Source organism: Anopheles arabiensis, chromosome 3 (assembly GCF_016920715.1).
Source record: "Anopheles arabiensis isolate DONGOLA chromosome 3, AaraD3, whole genome shotgun sequence".
Lineage (NCBI taxonomy): Eukaryota > Metazoa > Arthropoda > Insecta > Diptera > Culicidae > Anopheles > Anopheles arabiensis.
In genome coordinates this window covers 71,266,430-71,287,043 of record NC_053518.1, presented here as the reverse complement: position 1 = coordinate 71,287,043, position 20,614 = coordinate 71,266,430, and the positions used below count along the sequence as shown (strand labels likewise).

The 20,614-nt window shown below is 45.8% G+C and overlaps 1 protein-coding gene across 7 annotated transcripts in view; it reads right to left on the bottom strand.

Annotated features, from left to right (window-relative positions):
• LOC120904707 overlaps nt 1-20,614 on the bottom strand; it is a 76,424-nt gene that overhangs the window by 19,108 nt on the left and 36,702 nt on the right. For 2 of the 7 annotated variants that reach the window (XM_040314935.1, XM_040314938.1), the window contains exon 1: nt 7,539-7,862. The exons of 2 other annotated variants lie outside the window; for them this stretch is intronic. The gene's annotated coding sequence lies outside the window, so the exon portion shown is untranslated. Of the gene's footprint in view, nt 1-7,437; nt 7,863-20,614 lie in introns of those variants that run through there. 3 more of the 7 variants (XM_040314937.1, XM_040314939.1, XM_040314936.1) reach the window with 3 other exon arrangements.

Genomic DNA, 20,614 nt, shown 5'->3' with positions numbered 1-20,614 from the left:
CAGGACAGAACTTGGTGTGGTGACGAGCGCGTGCTGCAGCTTCATTGATCCGAACGAAACCCGAACAATTCAACGACGAGATCATAAGCAAAAAATGAAACCATACAACTACTGCGCCGTGTTGGAAACTGAAAAAATAGCTAATACCACTCTGTCATAGCTTACCGGTCCCTCCATCGGCCGATTATGGTAAACGCCCCTGCTATTTTGCTCAATACAACAAATGAATACAACGGCCGTTATGTCGACCAAGCTTCACACACAGCATCGTACACAATAGAATGGGGGACCTGGTTATGCTTCGAGCCCTGCATGACTAACACGCTAAATACAGTGTCTCCGAGAGAATACTGGCTTCATCGTTGAATATTTTGTTCGCTCCGAAACAATTCCCCATTAAGTTGAAGGTAGTGCTGGGGGTCGCTTAATCCCGCGCATTGCGTCCACAAACTGGAGCCCTCGGTAGAGTTATGACGTTCACCACAAACACAACCTGATCTCAAATTAGTCTTTAATTTAATGCATAATTCCAACTACATTTCTGGTCTTGCTTTACGAGCATAAAACAAGCTTAACACACGGGCGCATTAGGCACAGAGCTTTTAAAGACTGTGAACCAATAAAACAGACACATTAAAAAATAAGGTTCGCCCCAACTGGAAAGTGAGTCCCCACCAGCACACGTTGCATCGGCGTTGCATCTGAGGAATTTCTTGCCTCGGAATGTTACATATTTGCCATTAAGTCATTCTATCGCCGGTGTCCGCAAAGACCGTAACCATCAGCACCCTGAGCGGTGAGCGGATGATACCGGCGCGGTATCAAATATTTGCCTTCATCTTGAGCGCAGCTAACGCTACTTGAGTCAGCTCAACAACGTGTGTGCTGCTGCTGCCGGCGGACGATGATGATGCGATATAAAGTCGCTTCTAGTAGAAAGTAACAAAACAAAAAGTCAATCACATCGGGCGCCGACCGGGAAGCAGATGCCTATTAATAAAGTAAACTAACTCTGAGGGAGGAGTGTAACCCTTGCCTGACGGCAAAAAAGAAGGAACGGCATTTGCAATCAATCACGGAGTCCAAGATTCATTCGCGAGATGCTTTCCCCAATGTCTGGGAGGATCCTCTATTCGGTCAGTGTGTTTGCTAATTGTTAGGTTGAGAGTAAGCTCCGATTCTGTTTCATGTGTGCATTAGCTCAGTTTGTTAAAGAAGACACAAACATAATATGCCTTTCACTCGAATCGCGCTAACTTCTGCTACACCATGGCCATTCAGAAACAGGTCCCAGGCATGTACCCAGATGGATAACAAGAACGGATTACACGGGCAGCAAATTAACAAGTTTTGCAAACGCCTAAATGACCAACACGCTACAACGGTGCGTCTACGAAAATAATTCAATAATTATGATTGATCTACTTAAGGTTCCCTCTGTTAATGTGTGTGCCCGGAGGAACAGTTGGTCCCCGTTTGCCAACACATGGCCAGTGTTTGCCCAACTTCCCTGCGGGGTTTTGGGTACAACTACTACGACTTTTTTCGACGCCGGTTGGGTCCAAATTTCGCATGTCTTTTGGATGGTGCGCGGCCACCAAAGCCAGCATAGCAAAACAAAAAAAGAATAAAACCACCGACCGCGCTCAAACCGCTTACGTCAAAAGTGGGCATCGCCAGAAACTGGTTCCACTGGTAGGAGAGCAGGAAAAAGGCAATCAAAATTACTCATAACCTTCCCTGCCGGCGATGGGAGGAGGAGGTTCGACGGATGACATGAGTTCAACACAGTGCGGTGGCCACGCTGCGATGACCATCTTACGAATGACAGGTTTTGTGCTCTCCTCCCTTCCTTTCATCATGCTCCCGTGATAAAACTGGAGAGACTAGCAACAAACAGTCCCATCGACAGTCGATTGCTTTGGGGGATTTGGTTTGGAAGATTTTGGTGAGATTTACATCTTACAGGTTTGCAAAATGATGTGCAAAAACAAAATTATTGTTTGGCATACGCCCAGAGCAGTTTGCACTAACTTTGCAAAATAAGCCACCAATACTGATGATTTGCTATTTCTATCAATGATGATCATCTAGACAGCAACTCTTTGTCTGCCAGCTGCACATTAACATCGTTATGTGTCTTCTAAGCACGTTGTTTTAGTTCACCCGTTTGACATGTCAGAGACAACATTGGCGAGCTAGGGCAACATTACACAAGCTGTCGCTTATCAGCTTCAAAGCTAAGCACAACCACAACACACTGACAACAACGTCAATCCTTCCAGCGTGAGGTGGGAACATGCGTAAGACCTACCCAGGTCGGGAAGTTCAGAGACTTGCTCCGTTGGCGGCAATACGTCTCGCTGTCCGGGTTCCGTGACCTTTCCTTATCGGTAAATCGGGACACAGAGAGTCAGAGCACGGCTTGGTCGCAATTAGTCGCAGTTGTCATAGGGAAAAAAACCGATGTGCTACGAAAGAACCTTAACTTACATCTTCAGCCGGGTTCTTTAAAAGAAATGCTGATAAGGAAAGGCACTCAGAAGTTGAAAGCAGTTCGTTTGGTGGTGGTATGTAAATAATTTTGCGTGCTTCGTGTTTACCTTCCACAAGAAGTAATTGATAGGGAAATTGATATCTAGCTAAAAGCCTAGAGGGTAATTTTTTAAGGCTGCCAATGTTGATATGAATGCCAATAGCTGGCTACTGCTCTCTAGGTCACGACGGTCCCAGTGCATTCGGGAACGGACCACAACAAAGTGTAAGATCGACCTTGTGCTCGTTTATGGTTTCTTCTGTTGAGCAGGTTGCGTGCCAGAGCGTGGAATGTTCCGTTTTTTTTTACGCTCCTTTATTCAGTAGACTCAGGCCTTGTTCGACCGATCGAACGCTCATATCCTTATTTACGACACATTTTAATAACGGTAAGTGGAGAGTGCAGTTAAGTAGATTCCATTAAGGATTATTCAAATGTTGATAAACGTACCAGACACCGAACCATCGCTCAGACACGGTAGGTAAACGTCGAGACAGTAACAGCATCTACATACGGCCGCCATCGTTTGCTTGTGCCATTTTGCATGCGATCACTATAAGGAAATCACTGAAAGCCACCAAAGCCAGGGCTGTGATTATAAAGACATTGGATTTGCGTACAACCCGGACAGCAACAACGACATGGGAGAGGTCGAAAAACATCGCAAGGAGTTTCATGAATTGAATAATAAAAACGCTGATAAATGCGTGCCAATCCCATACAATTAGGGAAGCCACACGTCTCCTCCAAAAAAATGTGCTCAATCATGTTTTTTCATAACTTATTTTTTGTATTTTTCGTTAACCCGTAAGGTTCATCACAGGGTTCAAACATTCGTGCAAATGTACAACATCGTGTATTTGATTAGCTCGCAATTACAGGCCGGACGACCACCGACGTGGACACACCGACCAGCGATACTCTTCCTGGAGCGGCAGGATCTAACGACACCGCTTCAGCTAATTGCTGATTGTGCGTCTTTAAGAGCAGCGTACCTTGGACGCTTCCAACCCTAGGACGATGATGCTGGGATGACCTCTGTGAGGAAGAGTTCGGGCAAGTAAACACCATTTACACGTATGCACCTTCACCGCCCCCATCCAGGCAACGGCGCGTTTCTTTCAAAACGTCAAATTGATAATAGCACCACGAAGTCTGGGTGGTGGCCTTTGGGTTGAAGTTGTCACATTTGACACATTTGGACACACGGCGAAAATCGACCCACACGCGCGCATAGCGAGTCGTAGGCTGGACGAGCTGCAACTTATGGTGGCCGTGGTGATCACACTTTCTCGGAGGCGGAGAGACTTAACGCGCCTGCTTCAACGCACAGACACAGACGCACGCTCGGAGTCTTTCTGCAAACGCCAACCTCGTCACCGGGACATCAGAGCTCATTTAGACACGAACACGCGCGACCCACAAATTTTCGCCCCAGTGACGCATCGGGGCATGGGCCGAAAAAAAAGACTGTATACTGAAATCTGTTTTTGGGGTGGAATGCACCATTTTCCTGGTTGAAAGCGTTTGTCCAGAAATTTATCGTGCCGTAAATTTTCATTACCTTCCCCCTCCTCCTCCCCCTGGCCCCTTATAGGTGTCAGCGCCGTCGTGTGTCTCATTTGGAGTTCGGTTGATGGAAGTTGCATTCGACGTGAAATGCACCACGCGTGGCGTACAGAGGAGTGTTACCATGTTTGGGATGCTCTCGTTTGCGTGGAGTAGCTCCTCCGAGTGCTTGTCGTTATTATAATGGTGTCAGATTACCACGCTTCACTCGTGTCATGTAAACTGAGGTGGAGATAGCTCTGAATGCACCTCTTAGTGTTCGATTTGTAAACGATTAAGAATGACATTGAGACAGATAATGCACGGTAGAGGATCAACATTCCAAAGATGTCTACCTTGTCTCTAGCTGCAACAATAAGAAAACATTTGAGTTATCGCCTTATGCAATGACAGTTGGCAGTTCTTTCAACAGAATCCACCTACCCAAAACAATTTACATTCCAAGAATACGGCAGCAAAAAGTCATCATTAAACGAATTAATCAAATGTCAATCCAACACTTTTACTGCTTTGGTCGTAAAAATGGAAAAGTAAAAGGTATTTCACAGCGGAACGTTTACGATCGCAGGAATAGAAATATATTACCAAGAAGTCAACGTTCCTTTCAGAAATAGCCCCTACAGCCAAAGATGGCAAATGCCTCGAAATGAATGACAACGTGTGATGGCATTTGAACCAGGAAGCTAAACTTGGTTTGGTTTTTAGTAAGAAACGCAAGGAAATTGTTTAAAAATATGCATCTCCTCCGTTTTTATTGATGGAATAAATCTCTGTGGCTATTTCAAATCATTCGAAAGGGAAATTAATTGCCAGTGGCAAAATATGGACCGCGTGTTTGGAGTTGCATACCAAACCCCAACACACAAACAAACTAATATTCTTGTTCCTCAAGCACTGTGAAGAACACAACACAAAGAGCAAACAACAAAATCAGCCACACCGAAACAAGGTGAGCAATTTCGCAATCACTCGTCGCTTCGTTTACCTCCTATTCATCGATCGGAAGCATTCTCCCGATCGAGATCACGGCATGTACACAACACGATCGCCGTTGTAATGATGCTCTGAGGACGCACCCCGTTTGCAAAATAACAATTTGACAGATGGGTTTTAGCCGGTATGTAAACAGACCCACGTCGACCAATGATTCCCACCCCCGATCGATCGATTCCACATTCTTCCCCGCTTAATGTGGCGATTATGTTTGCCAATCTCGGCGAGGGCCAATGATCTTGCTGTGTTGTGTGCGTGTGATTTGAAGCGCACCAAATTTAAAGCACGATCTACATTCCGCTCCAAAAAATAAAAGCGATGGGAATGATGTTCTGTGAAGCGGACGAGCCGCTAAACTGCACGACCGAGGTGTTTCGCTAAACGATGCAACAACATCACGCTGAATGGAGCTGAGGAGGAAAGGGTCGATCGATGCCTCAAATGCTGGGAGACGGTCGCTGCAATGTGGATGTTCCAGCACACAAATGAGGTCTTTCTCGAAGGCAGAGAAACGATCGCTCGGTACGGTGCCTTGCGAAAACATCGCAAAATTGGTTCTGACGAATTTCAATCTGCAACACATCGCGCTGCAAGTGGCATCAGCGTGCTCACGATTTTGCTAAATGCTGCCGTGCATCATACCCCCCAACTTCTGACCAAGGGATCTACACTCCCTGCTGCTGAACGGGAGTACACCTCAGGTAAGCTTCAGAGACAGACAATATGCGAATACGTAATAAATCAAAATTAATTGACACCAGTCACACTCTTTTTTGCAAGCTTTTGCTGCTGCTGCTGCTGGTACCTCCTGGATCCAGCAAACTCCGACGACAAGCAGCACCACCACACAGAGTCGTATCGAGAAGTTGTTTGGCGGGGCAAAAGGTGTCTACAGATCACAAGAGGGATCAGAGGCGGGTGACCAATAAAGCCACCACGAGAGCATGGCAGTGGGCCAATGGGTTACTACTACGATATAAACATATATAAACCAGCAGACCCAGCAGACATTGCGAAATTCTGCAAAAATATCGTGAGAGATCGTTGATCACTTTCAGATTATTTTTTTCTTTTCTACTTCTTAATCGATCTGAAGGACGATAACATTAATCCACTCGAAACTACCGTCACCACCACCTCGATCTGGTGTGGTGGCAGCTACTTTACAGATTAAGGAGCTCCCAGAATCGAAGACATGGCAAAGTCTGGAGTTGGCCCGTTGGCAGCTAACCAGATATCCATAACATTACCGTATCACTTGCATCACTTTCATCTATGCCAAAAGCGAGAGAGGGCAAAACCAGGCGGTTAAACTTCCGCCGTGATTGATCGGTTTTTGGGGTCATTGAGCCAAGCCTCCGCAACGCCCCACAAAGGACCACCGCAAGGGGTAGGAAGAAAGCGTCTGTTGCGGCAGTGTGTGATTAATCTTGGCACGCACGCGACAACAACCGCTCAAGTGGAACATGGGCCCGGTCGGTCGGTCGGTCGGTTTGCTGTGAAGGGATCCTCCTTCTCTGCTGTGCATGTTTTGATCACGGGGCGGCAAACAGTGGCAACGCATCTCTCTACCACCGTCCCGCGTATCTGGATATCTGGCACAATCGCAGTGATTCTTCGCCGCCAAGAAGCCGCTCGAGCTGTTTTGCGACGGTCAGCGTTGTACGCACCACACACACAGACACAAACTTGGTGGTGATTTTTCCGATCTTTCCCGTCTGATAGTGCGTCTGAAGACGACAGGCGCCGATGTGTCCGGATGACTCGCAAGTCGTCGGCATGGCTGTGCGCGCGGCGAGAGTGACTCCGCAGCACACCCGGGGGTACTATAATTAGATGCACTCCGCGCCTAGAGGCGACATCTTCGGCTCGTTGCAACAGACAAAGGTGGGGAGGAGATGATGTGCTGCTGTTGCTGGTGATCAAGCGTTCCCCGGGAACGTGTCAATAAACGATCGTGACGTACAACTTTCGTTTTCAATTCACACACTGATAAGTAGGGGATGGGGTATGAAGGACTTCATACTCTAAAAAAGGTCGATTTGCACTTGAAAGTGTTATTCGCTCACTGGACTGGAACTGGTTGGTAGACCTCACTGTTCAGAACCTTTCTTATATTTCTTTCGTAATATTTGTACGACTTCTTCACCACACAAAATGCTCAAAATTTCAGCTGTCGAACTTCACAATCACACTACACGGGCATTAGACAGCTCGGACCACACTGACACCAGCAGTCGCCGGCGTTGGTGTTGGTCCAAAGCCGACGACAGCTTAGTTGATAAGATGCAGCAGGCTCTGCTCAGGCAGGCAGACAGGCACAGTAGGCGCCAACTGACCGAAAATTGCGATACCGCTCTAATCGATGCTGCTGCGTGCCTTCTCTTCGAACCGAGCGTCACTGATAACAAAGTGGCCACCGTGTAACAGAGTAACCCACCAGCAGGTAACAACGCCGCGATATCGAACTTTACGCACTCACACGTACCACTGTTTCGTGTCTCACGCTTAGTACACCGGTGAAGTGCACTAGCACACTAAAAAAACACTGTTTCTCCCTTTAATAGGAGCACTTTCCGTGTCTTGAGAAAATCGGATATTTACACTGCCCGTCGTCAGGCTACGGTATATACCCGCGAAAGGGCAACCGAAACGCGAAACGAACAAAACAAACAAACAAAAAAACCGCTGCTGTCGCGAAACACGCTTGCGAACGCGGATTGACTTCGCGATCCGCTGCAGTCCGCGTCTTGGCTCGATCTGTCAACGGTGATCACAACAAAGTGCACGCACAATTCGCTCATGCTCGCGCAATGGCTCCTTCTCTCGCTGTCTGAAGGGCTGACTGCGCGCGCTCTCTCTCTCTCTCTCAAAAGCGCCACAAAACGCCGACAAATCTAATGTGGTGGGACAGTTGCTCTCCCTTTCTCAATCTGGCTCTCGCTCGGTGGAGCAGTACGGCAGAGCGTAGACGACATTTTCAGACTCTCTGCTAAGTGTTGAAGAAGAGGAAAAAACTCAGCTCAACGGGCAGCCTCCTCTCTTGCCGGGGCAGATTGCGGAGCAGATTTAAGTGTCTCTTGGCGTGACTTAAGGAAGTAGGTTGACCGATAAGTTCGTGAGGTTTTAATGAATTTATTATTTCTTGTACAAATCCCACACAAAAAATAATAAAACGATTGTAAGTTACAGAAATCACATTAAGTAGCGCATGCTTTTGTCTGTGAAACCAATCAAAACGGGCCACTTTGCTGCTCCAACAAACTCACTAAGATAAATGACAGCGTAGCATAAACAAAACAAAAAGGGCTCGAGCCTTCCCTTCATCTCCGCACGCTTTAAGACTAGTCCTTCGTGCTGCACTTGAGGCACAAAACGGGAGTTCGTGTTTTTCGTTGTTTATGTTTTCCGTTTTCCCCACCCTTCTATCGAAGAGACAGACACAAAAAAAACATTAAAAACAGAAAGAAAACGGAACACTGCCGTGCACAAAGTTGCGCGATTAGCAGATTGAGGTGGTATGACATTTCAAACAAATAACTTTGCCGTTTTGTTTACGCGCACCGCTCGCGCGGCCACTCGGCTATACACACATTTATCCCAGCGCGGACAATGTAACCGACGTGGAAAATTGTCAATCCCGGCCTGCCTTGCTGCTTGGCTGCCTGTCCGGTAGGAAACCGAAACGATAATGAACACGTTCGTTTTGCCGTGGTAAAATGTAAATAAAAATGGACCATCATCGCACTCCGCCGCTACGGACGGGAAGTGACTGTGTGAGGACGCTGATTAAATGGACACACACACACCGGCCTCCTCTCCGTATGTCCACTGGTGAATGTATGAATGAACAGCAAAAAACCCCAGCGTTGTAAATTGTCCGGCAGAGAGGAAGATATTGGTTTTTTTGTTGCAATAATATTTTGAATACCAAAATTGCTGAATTTCCTGTTAACATTGCCCATTTTAGCAAGCGCGCGGCGGGCGTCTGGTTCTGTTGCAATTTCTGTTTAATTAGTGTAAACTGTGCTATTGACAAAGGCCCTTTGAATGGTTTAATTGAGTAACTTTTGAATGGCAACGCAAATCGAACGGAAATTGGATAATATTGGTGTCCGTTGTGTTCCAAAAACGAGGCTTATTTGGGGACGGATATTACGGTCCGAATATTATAGCAGCATATTCTAGCAGCTCATTTACATTGCTCGCCCCGGAAGATCGCGGTTTGGGGAGCATTTATTGGAAGGAAACTCAACGAAAATGGAGACCATTAAGGATGTGGTCCACAAATGGGTCGGCGAAAGGCTTGGACATATTCAAATGAGTTCAGCTTAACAAGGGTTTAAAACCGGTTGGTTGCCTGATAGAATAATGAATAAAAATATGAGACAACAAGAATTTAATTGGTTTTACTTCCGATTTGCGTTTTTAACAACAAACTTCTTCTAAATTGGGTTATATTGATTGATAAAGTTCTGTAGGCGGAATTGTGTAGATTCGATTCGTTAATTATTCACAAAGACCTGATGTCAAGAGCAATTACATTAAAAAGGACTTAAAGAAGACTTTTCCTTGAGCAACAATCTGAAAAAAAAAAAAATGAAAGCAACGCTAACCTATATTCCAACATGGAGCAACATTTTAACATTTTCAAACCAAACGGCACACTACCGACGTCTGTCTAGACAAGTAGCATGTGAAGAAGAACCACAGCGAAATAAAAGTAACACGCGATGACTTAGAGCCCAATGTAAACACAACACCAGCCAGCCAGCCAGCCAACAAAGCCGTGGCATTGATTCATGCAAACCAGTTCCTGCCTTATCGTGTCGCAACACACCAGACGCGGGCAGGGATGGCCAGAAAACCCGGCCCACAACCGGAAGAGATGCACTTTGCGTCGACTCCTGTACGTTCGTTCATTCTGTGTTCCGTCCCTGAGTAAAAGCAGACATGGCGGGGTTCACCCATCAATAGCGTTGGCGCGCGTTGGCTGCGGCAATGTGCATTGACCCCTTATCATAAATTATCATAAAACGAGCGAGCGTGCGTTGTAAACTGTTGCCCACTGGCCGTCACCGGTCGTCGTAGTCGTCGTCGTACCGGCGTGTTAATTTGAGTTTATATCCACGTAACGGACCTTTCGACAGACGCATCCACCCACCCACAAGGTCTGAAAACCGACTGAACAACTACAACCGAGCAAAAGGATGCTCTGCCGCTCGGCTAAGAGACAAGCTTCCCAAGCTCCAGCGTGCAAAAGGGTTCTAGAGTAGCGGAGGGGGTATAGGTAAAACAATTTCCATTCCACGTGGGGGCTATGGCAGCGTCTTTTGGCAGCGTAAAATGTTGCTACCCACGCGTCAAATCAGAAAAAAGAAGAATAAAAAACGGTATACGGCTTTGCATCGGCCCACAAATTATGTTGACCATCCGAAAGGTAAAAAGGCACAACAACGGTTTTGGTTGTGCTTCTTTTGCGTTGTGTATGCGCGGAGTGTTTAATGCAGTTGCCGTTTGCTACAAGGGCGTCCAGTTTCGAACGATGGATTCTACATTTTGATCAATCTTTCCCGGGTTTAGCCGTTGAACAGTACCAGAATGAAAGGATAAAGATACAGGCACAGTCAATTATTCAGCTTTATAGCACCAAATTGTATAATGATTTTCGTTGTTGATGAGATTCGTCCCGACAAAAAAGAGCTTTGAAGCTTAATTTATTCACCCGCTTCACGTGAAAATGTGTCTCTTTATAGAGGCAGGCCCAAATAAACCATTCAAACCCACGATGAAAAGAGCAATCAAACTATCATCAACTGCATTTGCACTGACACTAAAGCAACAATGTCGGAAACGCGTTCACCCATCGGATCGTATTACAACCGCTTAGAACTTGCCGAACTTTCCGCCAGAGAGCGCCACCGATCCGCTGATTCATTAGCACACGCACGCGGAGCAAGAGGATCGTCTCTTGCGCGAGCGCACCAGCAGCTTCAAGAAGTACGGCAATCCGGCATTAACCGGCCGATGATGGTTGGCTGATTGCCGCGGTGGTGCCGCAGTTGATGATGGCGAATGATGCATTGGTTTGCATTGCAGATGCCCTTTTTCTTGACTTGCGTTTGTGCGCGCGTGTGTGGAGTGGCGCCGGCACAGAAGACACCGCCAAGCGCTTAGTATTTGTGTTACATTACTGTATTTTTTATGAATTGAAATAAAAACGCAACAAGCGGTTGCGATGATTGAGGCGGCAGATTGTGTGCGGTACTTGCACTTTGTGGTGTGCAGCAGTATGAGTGGGGATTGCGTTTTTCATGTGTTTTCGCTTTTCCTGGCTGTTTTCGAGAACATGAACGGGGGAAGAGTGTTAGAGTCTCTCCTTAGCAGCTCACGACCGGTCAAACGTTCGGTCATCAAGATGAGAATTCTTAATTAGAGACAGAGTTTCCGACAACGTAAGATACGTAGTGCAATGACTAAGAACAATGAAGGCTTATAAAGAATGGTCCGAGGTTCAAGAGGGCCGTTTTGAAAAGGGAGAACATCATTGATAAGCACTGTTTACTTACAAAACCTTTAAGGAAGAAAATAATCTTCATTTGTTCAGCATGAAGCATAAACTTACCTGGAAAGATAACAAAAGAAATTCAATATTAGATAACATTTATAAGAAAGATAATATTTTACATGTTAATTTCACTCGAATGATCATTTGTTGTTTTCTTATATTTGTTTTAAGTTCAGATCAGATCAGACACGGATCATTTATCCCTGGGGCTTGTAACTGCATCTGCTTGCACCCGATGCAAACGTAACACGATGTAATGCAACACTGTGCTTGTCTCATTTGTCACATACGTCCGGCGATATCAAAACTCGATCCCATATCGATTGAAATCAGACGCAGCAGGCAAAGATACAGTGCAAATCGAATAATATCCCCCAGAGACGATGGTAAATGGCAACTGTGAGGAGCGTCGGTATTGAATATCGCATAATACAAGTACACAAGTGCATTTGAGCGTAATTCAATGCGACATGTAATGCAATAAGAAACTCGTACACACAGATAATATCGAAGAGTCGAATGTATTTAAAAAAAGCAGTTCACTTTCCTCGCTAATCAAGTTGGATGCCAGGAAGAAGAAATGAAAAAATAGTGAAAGGAAAATTGCATCAATCGGGAAACTCAATGCAGCGCAGCGCGCTTGTGATCCATTTAAAGTACTCTCTTCCAAGACGATTGGTATGAATTTTCCCACTTTCACCGGCGACGATTCCGTGATTAGTAGTGATAGAGAAGAAGCACAACGAATGCGTCACACGTCTTTCGCCGCTTCTGCACCATATTTCCCGTACCGATGCACAACGCCGCCCAGAATGTTGGTGCGTTTCAGAAGCCTTGAACGCATCCAACAAGTCCATTGCCCGCCGTGCAATCTCGTTCCGTGACGCGTGCGTGAATTCGCAAATGATGCCGAGTGTTTGCTGGTTCCGGCGAGAGTATTTCTACAGTGCTCTCTCCCGCGTAAGTCAATCGCTTGCGAATTAAATCACCAGATGGGATTGCATGGGCAACCACAAAAGAAAGGCCCCTTTGGGATGTGCAAGCCCGGAAAAAGATCGAAACCGTTGATGATAATCCGCAAAGTTATACGCGTTGTTACCTTGTTGTAGGTGGCAAAGAAGGCGTAAGAGCATCAAGGTAATTGAAATGCAAAGCTGGTGCATAAAAATAGCGTAACACCCGAGATGATTATAGCTGGGTAAGCGATGCAACACCACGCAATGCACAACAGCGACTGCTGACGCTGATGCTAAGTGGCAAAGCAGATGAGATTGACACGTTTCCGATTGGATGCTGGAGGAAGATAAGAGCTCAACTAACAGCCACTTCCTTGAAGTGATGGTGAAAATTCATGATTGATTACTTCTTCCCACCAGTGCCTTGCCAGAGGGCGTCAGACAGTCTTCAGGTTCAAGCTGTACTATCTGGTGCTGCAAATTGTAAGAAGGTTGCTTCACAGACAACTCTACTCCATGTATAGTCACGATCATGCCACCTAAAGTTGAAGCGGTTCAACGACCCAATTATTCAGGAGAAGAAAAAAATACAATCCAAAACAAACACGGAGTGATTACTTTTACCATCAGTTAGCGTAACATTAGCGTTCGAACCTGCCACCCACATTCCAGACGGGAGGTACGACTGCACCCAATATATCTTTTACAAGAGCTGCAGTTGTAGTTGTAGTTCCCTTCTGAATTGAGTACAAGGTGTTCCGTGTGTTGGCAGATAAGTAAGTTAGTAAAGTATTTGTTAAAGAGAGAGAGTGAGAGAGAAAAAGAGAGAGTTACAAGCAAACTTTGCCTCACAAATCCAATAGCAGCAGCATAAAACCACAGCAAACCCTCTCTGCAATTCCTATGAACCTTCATGTCCTCGCACGCGTCCTGTCGAACGACAGTCACAAAAAACAGTGTAACCGTGTGGGCAGGTAGTTCGCCGTCGGTGGAACCGGTACATTGACGCCTCCTCACTTGCAACAAAGCAAACACAGGCGCACATGCGGCCGTTTTTATGCAAATGGTTTCGCGCGACTTTCGTGGGCTCGATGTTTTACGAGCTGGGCTCGACCGGAGCAGCCCCCGCCAAGAGCTGAGGCTCGAACACCGGATGGGTTCGTGGTTAGGCAACGCAGACGCTGGTACGGTCTTGCGTTGCGAAAGAATGTTCGCACCTTTGCGATGCAGTTCAGTGCAGCAAAATGTGCCAATCGTACCGATCGCGCTTCTGGGCTGCACTGACTTTACGATCATTGGCGTTAGACGGATTATTACAGGCGTTTGGGCGAATGTGTGTATTTAGTGGAAAAGCTAAAAACAGCGATTAAAAGTACCACTTTTTTTAATTGGTTTTGATGGAAAGCTTTGACGTTTATAACGGATAATAAAATTAAGACATTTTCTTTAGGTGTCAGTAATTAACATACACTGTGTTGCTTATTTATTACGAATAATGTAAGGTACTCAGTATCTATCCTTAAATATCAGTTCGTATGCAGACTGTTAAATAATTAACCTGGGTGCCAAATCGAGCAATTAGACAATCATTAGACCTTAATAGTTTTTTACCAGTATTGAGCAAACACTCCATTACCCACAATATGCACAACAAGAAAATCATATCAACAATCATTGCTCAATGTTTAGTTGGGAGTTGAGAATACGGATAAATCTGCACCCAATACCCATTCCAAACCGAATGGCCATTTTTTGCGCATTATTGATACAACATTATTACGAGTGAGCACATTTTGCAACCCGCATTTTCGACGATCAGCTCCCACAAATCACACCGCTCACCAATGGTACGGAAATGCTCCAATGCTCCCTCGAGAAGGTAGCCCAGCGCAGCAACTTGGCCAGATTTTCTGGCCCGGCCTCTGTTATCTTTCTCGCGAAATCAAAATAAACCAATGCCGGGGCTCTCGCTCGCCCGCCCGCCGGTGCTAACCTTTGCCAGCTTACGACATTTACGACTGTTTCAGGTTGCAGCACAACGTTCTACTGTACACAGCAGCCGCAGTCAATTCAACATTTCAGCAGCTGTGTGCACAGTAGTAGTAGTAGTTTACCCCTGGGAAGGTTTCAGGATGTCCGTGTGAATGTTTATTCCCTATCTTTGGTAGGTAATCGACGCAATGGCAATTGCACGCCTAACCGGACCGTCATGGTGAAATCGAACTGGACTGTTTTGCATGATTTTATTGCCTACGCGCTCAGGACAGGACGTACCGCCAGAGGGCGCACAGATACGTGCGCGCTGTGGAAAGCAAATGCGGAGTGAATTCTTCTGGCAAATGAGTTATTTTACGCTGCAGAATATCAAACATATGTAGGTAGTGTGTGTGGTATGTGGCGGGCACTACAAATTTAATTATCAATAAACCTGTATGTGTGTGTGTGTTTGTGGCCATTAAAACAGAATCGGGGCCAGCCTGGACTATTACAGCCTGGAACGACGATCGCCAACGGTGTGCGCTGGTAATTAATTAAAGATTCTTAATCGAAACCAATCAAATATATATCTGGAACAGGTTCGATGGATATGTGGGACCATAAAAATCCTGCACTTGCCTATGAGTTCATCCAGCTTAATCATCCATTTTATTCTACAGCTAAGATTACGACCATGACAGGAGATATCTGTACGAACACTTTGATACCGGAATTAAAACAAAACCACGCTTAATTCCCATTGCAATTGAACCGACCAAGGGAGTGGTACTTGGATTGCAGATTCGGATGCAATTACAGCCTACCGAAGGGGAAGAAAAAAGGTGTGTCCGATGGCATTGGTTTACAGCGATACATATTAATGAAATGAAAATAATTCGTCAAATTCAACCTTCCAATGGTGTGCTAATGGTGACAGATCAGTTTTAAAATCAACGGTACACACCATTACTTTGTTGCATCGTGTGCCGGGGGTTTGCCTCGTTTTCAGCTCCATAACAGCATCATTGTCTGAATGCTACGCTTATTTCCCATGACTCAGTCGCGCTAAGGCTCAGTCGGCAAACTGTCTGGTAATTTGTAAGCGGTGTCCGACGAAGCGTGATGTGGTTGACTGTTTTTTTTTTATTTGTGTTGAATTTCCCCCCACTTTGGTTTTGTGAGTTCTTGCATTTAACCAACGGCAGACCGCTGCCTGCTCCCTTCATCCGATCTCAATTAACGTGCTCAACATCTCAGAAAATAATAATGATGCATTTTTTCGTCGTCGTTGTCGTTGCTGCTGCTGTTGGCTGATTATTAATTTGTCCTGCAGCTGGACGCCCCGAAATAAGTATGCAATTATTTCGAGGCGAGACGTCCCCGGCTGACTTGAGTGCCGGCAGTCGGGTGAGAATGGTAATAAATGGTTGTGCGATCGTGGACTGCTTACAATCAAATTCTCGTCATGATTCGTGGATTTTTATTCAAAAGTCATGCGTACACACTTGTCGGTGGGAACGCGAGTACGGATTGGAACGCGATTTCTTTCTCCACCTTGCACAAGGGTCATAACTAGCATCGGGAATGAAAATATAAACAAAAACACGCTCGAGGACACTTGCGCGTGGAAAGGTTCCAACCAACCAACCAACCAACCCACCAACCGAGACGGAGAGCTTACTGTTTTTCCAACAAGAAGTTGGATTAAAGTGCCCTTTTTACAACAGCTCAACGAAACAATCAAAAGTGCAGAGATTTTACCAACACAAACAAGAACAGTTATACATTTAATACTACCAGCATGAATTTTAGCAAAAGGTTACACACGGGACGCTTTCTTATTTATTTACAAAACGGACGGGAGCGCAACAATTTATGAACTACGATTCGAAAGTTCATGCCCATTAGTGGATCTTTTTGCGAGCATTAATGGCTCCATTAAAAGCATAACCATGAATTACAAGTTTGCCCCCCAGAACCACCGAAATTGCCCAGACCAAAGAGGTACAGTACATTTATCAAAGCGAATGTGTGGGGAACAGCAACAAGTACTGCTTGCGATGCACAGAGCTGCAGTGCAATCAGATCAGATTGTGTACCGCTCAATGAGTGTCATTAGAAACGTTTATCGAGATTTGATTGATTGGCGATTACATCTATCGCTCAAAATATCGCTCGACCCACGCGCGTTGATGCATATCCTCTCCCGGTCTGCAGTGGGTCAACAATCGTGCGCGCTTGCAAACAACATTCTATCTGCCGTCGGTCACAGATATTGTCCTACTCCGTCCTCCAACTTGGTGGCGGTTTAAAAATAAACCACACCGCACTCTCTCCCACCCATGCTCTCCGTGATCCGATCTGCAGTTGATTGGAACACGATTGCATTAATTAATTAAACGGCGAGGTTCACCACTGAAGCATTCCTTCCATCGCCGGAGGAGACTCGCCATGCCCAGCGACGCGCGGTCTATCAAGATTTTTGCATTTTGATTAGAACCGGGCGGACGGTCGGGCTTGCCGAGTTATTTAGTATAATTTTATGCTTAAGCTGACACCAAGTGTGGACACCTTAGATTGTGGCCACCCTCCTCCATTGTGGCTTCTGTTACCTCTACACTGTTATTTGGCATTGCATATGCAATCAGCGGACAGGCAAAAGGAAGTCAATTATAATTAATTACAAACTTACTGTTTTTGATGAATATTCCACCAGACATCAGCTGAGACTGAACCGTGAATTATTTGCTTAATTTCTATCAAGAACATTCATTGTGTCAGGATACCGGGTGATTTGTGCATTTTGTAGGGAAGAAAAATCATACAAATCATCATAGAAAAATAACCATAGAGACAACATAAAGCTCTTTTTTATGAATAAATTGGTAAAGTCATTTATATTCATTTGAAAGTTGATTTCCCTAATGATTGCTTTCATTTTCGCTCGTGACAGAAGATCGTAAAGACAAAAATAACCGTTTACACAGGACAATTTCAGTGTCATGTTAAATTAAATCAGAGAAATTGCTTCCGTTTCTGTACGACAAAGCTGATACATACATTCATGATCGTTAGGTCATGGAAGGTTACATTACATTGTAAACACATAGTTGCATTTATTGAATAAAAAGAATAAATATTACTATAAAAGCTACATTATTACCATTTGCTTCACACGTTAATCAGTGGCTAATTATCCTCGCGGTTTATTGGCACATCCGACAAGTCCCTCCGGGGACTCTCGGAGCGATAGCCGTTGGGTTTGCAAGTGTAAAGCGATTCTAGTATAAAAAATGGTCGCCTCTTCCGGTCTCTGTGATGTCATGCTGCTGCTGCTGCTTACCCATCGTTAGCCAGAATCGCGCCGTTAGCATGGCTAGCCCCCGTTTGGCTACCGGACAGTGTTGCATGCCGTGTCTGCATGTGTGTGTGTATGTTTACGTATGGAATGAATTATACCGCAGTGTCAAAGCTTAATCAAGCGTAATAGCTTTTCACGGCAGGGCACAAACAGCAGTAGTAGTAACACACCAACGAACTGCACGTTTTCTTCCCTACAGAAGTACAGAAGTGCTTAGACTCACAGCAGGAAAGGGTACGAAAGAGAGGGAGATAGAGAGGCACGGGGAGTAGGTTCCCATTTCCTGGAGCACTTGTGCCCGGCAATCGGAGGCCACAGAGCGCACGGCGAGATTTAGAGAAACAAGAGTTCCACGTTGGGGATCGCTGGAGGAACGGAACTTTGACGCTTGTAAATGCATGCAAACTATCACAAAAACCGTCTCAACTACACAAAACGTCGCCGGCAGCAGAACTGTTTTGCTCACGACGCTGGGAGGACGCACTGGCTGACACTGGATGCCTGCTGGGTGGGAGACCATCGAATGGAGCGACCGCGCGAGAATAAATTAAACGAGTTTATTATTAACTGTCACCAGCTAACCATGCTGAGGCAGACGCTGAGGCCAAAAGGGACGATTTCGCTGCTGACCGGGATCCACCGATCCGTCGCACGCAAACGTTTATGATGCTGCTGCTGCTGCTCCTCGGCCTTCGTTTCCCCGTGCTTCCGTGTGCAGCAAATCTCTATTTTCATTGCAGCAAAGTGCTTCAGAGAGGCCAACCCGACGACGAGGAAGGAGGCAACATATGCTCTCCCGGGCTCGTTCTATCGATGTACAGCCGCTCACTCTGTTTCGCCGTTTGTGGTTGAGGTGATAATTGGAATAATAATTGCATTCTGTGTGTTGCACCGTGTCGCTCCGGGGCGGGCTCTTTCCGCTAACAATCAGCTGAGTTTGTGCGAAAGGCACACTGCACGTGTTCGATGTACGGGTGAACAATGGTGGAAATGATTCATCGTTTAAATTGGTCGTGCAAAACGGAAACACCCGGAAGCGTTTTCGAGATCTGTTTTGGTTCAATTGACGATTTTAAAATTAATACTATAGTATTAAATAATCATCTTGTTTAAGCCGTTGAGCCTACTTATAGGCGCCTCCGGTTTGACGATAGCAACGGATGTAAACGACATTCATTGTAACTCATTATTCACGTATAGGACCTACAACTAAGACACTTTCTTTTATTTATGTAAAATACCTCATATATTCAAACCTAATCTAACCTTTTCCCCCTCACTCTCCATTTTTGGGTAGCAAAGCCTACCTTTAGGCGTTGAAAAAATTGAGCCCAAAATAGATTAAAACCACACAACTGTTGCAGCTAATGCAACACCACGATCTAGTTCTGGTGAAAGTTTGCCAGGTGGCACGTGCCACTTTGGAATACTCCGCTTCCAGCTCGCCACAACCAAAACGGCATAGAACGTTCCACACAGCACACACCTAATCGATTGTTGAACCCCGCGGGCGCGCGCCACGTAAAAGGTAATTGACTTCAATTAAGATACAAATGCCTTTATGCGATCGACTTCTTGCACTTTGAGCGCACTGTAAGACCGCCGCGGCCATAACGCTGTTGCACCAGCAGCACGAGATGTAACGCGCCGATTGATGATAAACCACCCCGCGGCTTTTAAAGACGGCGCTGTTGTTGGTCGGAACGGTGGCGAAAGTGCCATAATGGCGAAGGGGGAGCGCACACAAAGCGTGCACTCTTGTTTGCTTGCTGCCGATAGCATGCAAATAATGGTAAAAGGTGGCGAACTGCAGCCCAAAGGGTAGCGAGAGAAGCCCTCGAGTGCAAGCCATTAAAAGGTAGTATAGTTTATCTAGCCCCATCCCGTAAACGGGCTTTACAGCCATTTACAGAATATAGACAAATGGTGAAGCATTAGAGATAGGCTCAGTGCGTGGTAAAGAAAAAGGAGAGGAAATAAACTTCAAAAAATGTATTACAAGGGAACGAAATTCAATACTTTACACCAATGTGGGCAAGTGTATGAACCGATCAATCTCACACAGCAAAACGAACAAACATAATCCCACCGCACAAGGGTTCACCTGGTGTTTCTAGGTGTTCTATTTTGACACGCACCGTACCTCATCATGTCAGGGCATAGCCACAACAACAACAACAAAACGACGGAGACAAACAATGTCAAACATGACAGTGCCGCGTCGGCCCAACTATGCGTCATCTCGGTTGCACAAGCGGCGAGAGAATGCACACGGGATGCAGATCCCACCGAGATTGAGATGTCGATTTGCGTACTGCTCCATCACCCTGCAGACCCCCGTTTACACCAGACAGACAAACGTCCTAACCGTCTCAATGGCCTTCCAATCCTCTTTTTTCCTCCTCTCAAACAGACAATCACTGGCTGGTATCGTTCGTGCACTTCCCTCCTTCGGCTCATGTGTTTGCGTCCGTGTTGTTCTTGACTTTTACAAGTACCGCAGCATGCCCCTTCACAACCATCCGACCCATGATGGCATGACGGTCATTCCAGCGCCGTGTCTAATTTCAATTTAAATTCAATCACGCGGTTCGCTCCACTCGCTTCGCTGCAGTTGGACTTTATTCCGCTATTCATGCTGGCGCTGGGGCCGA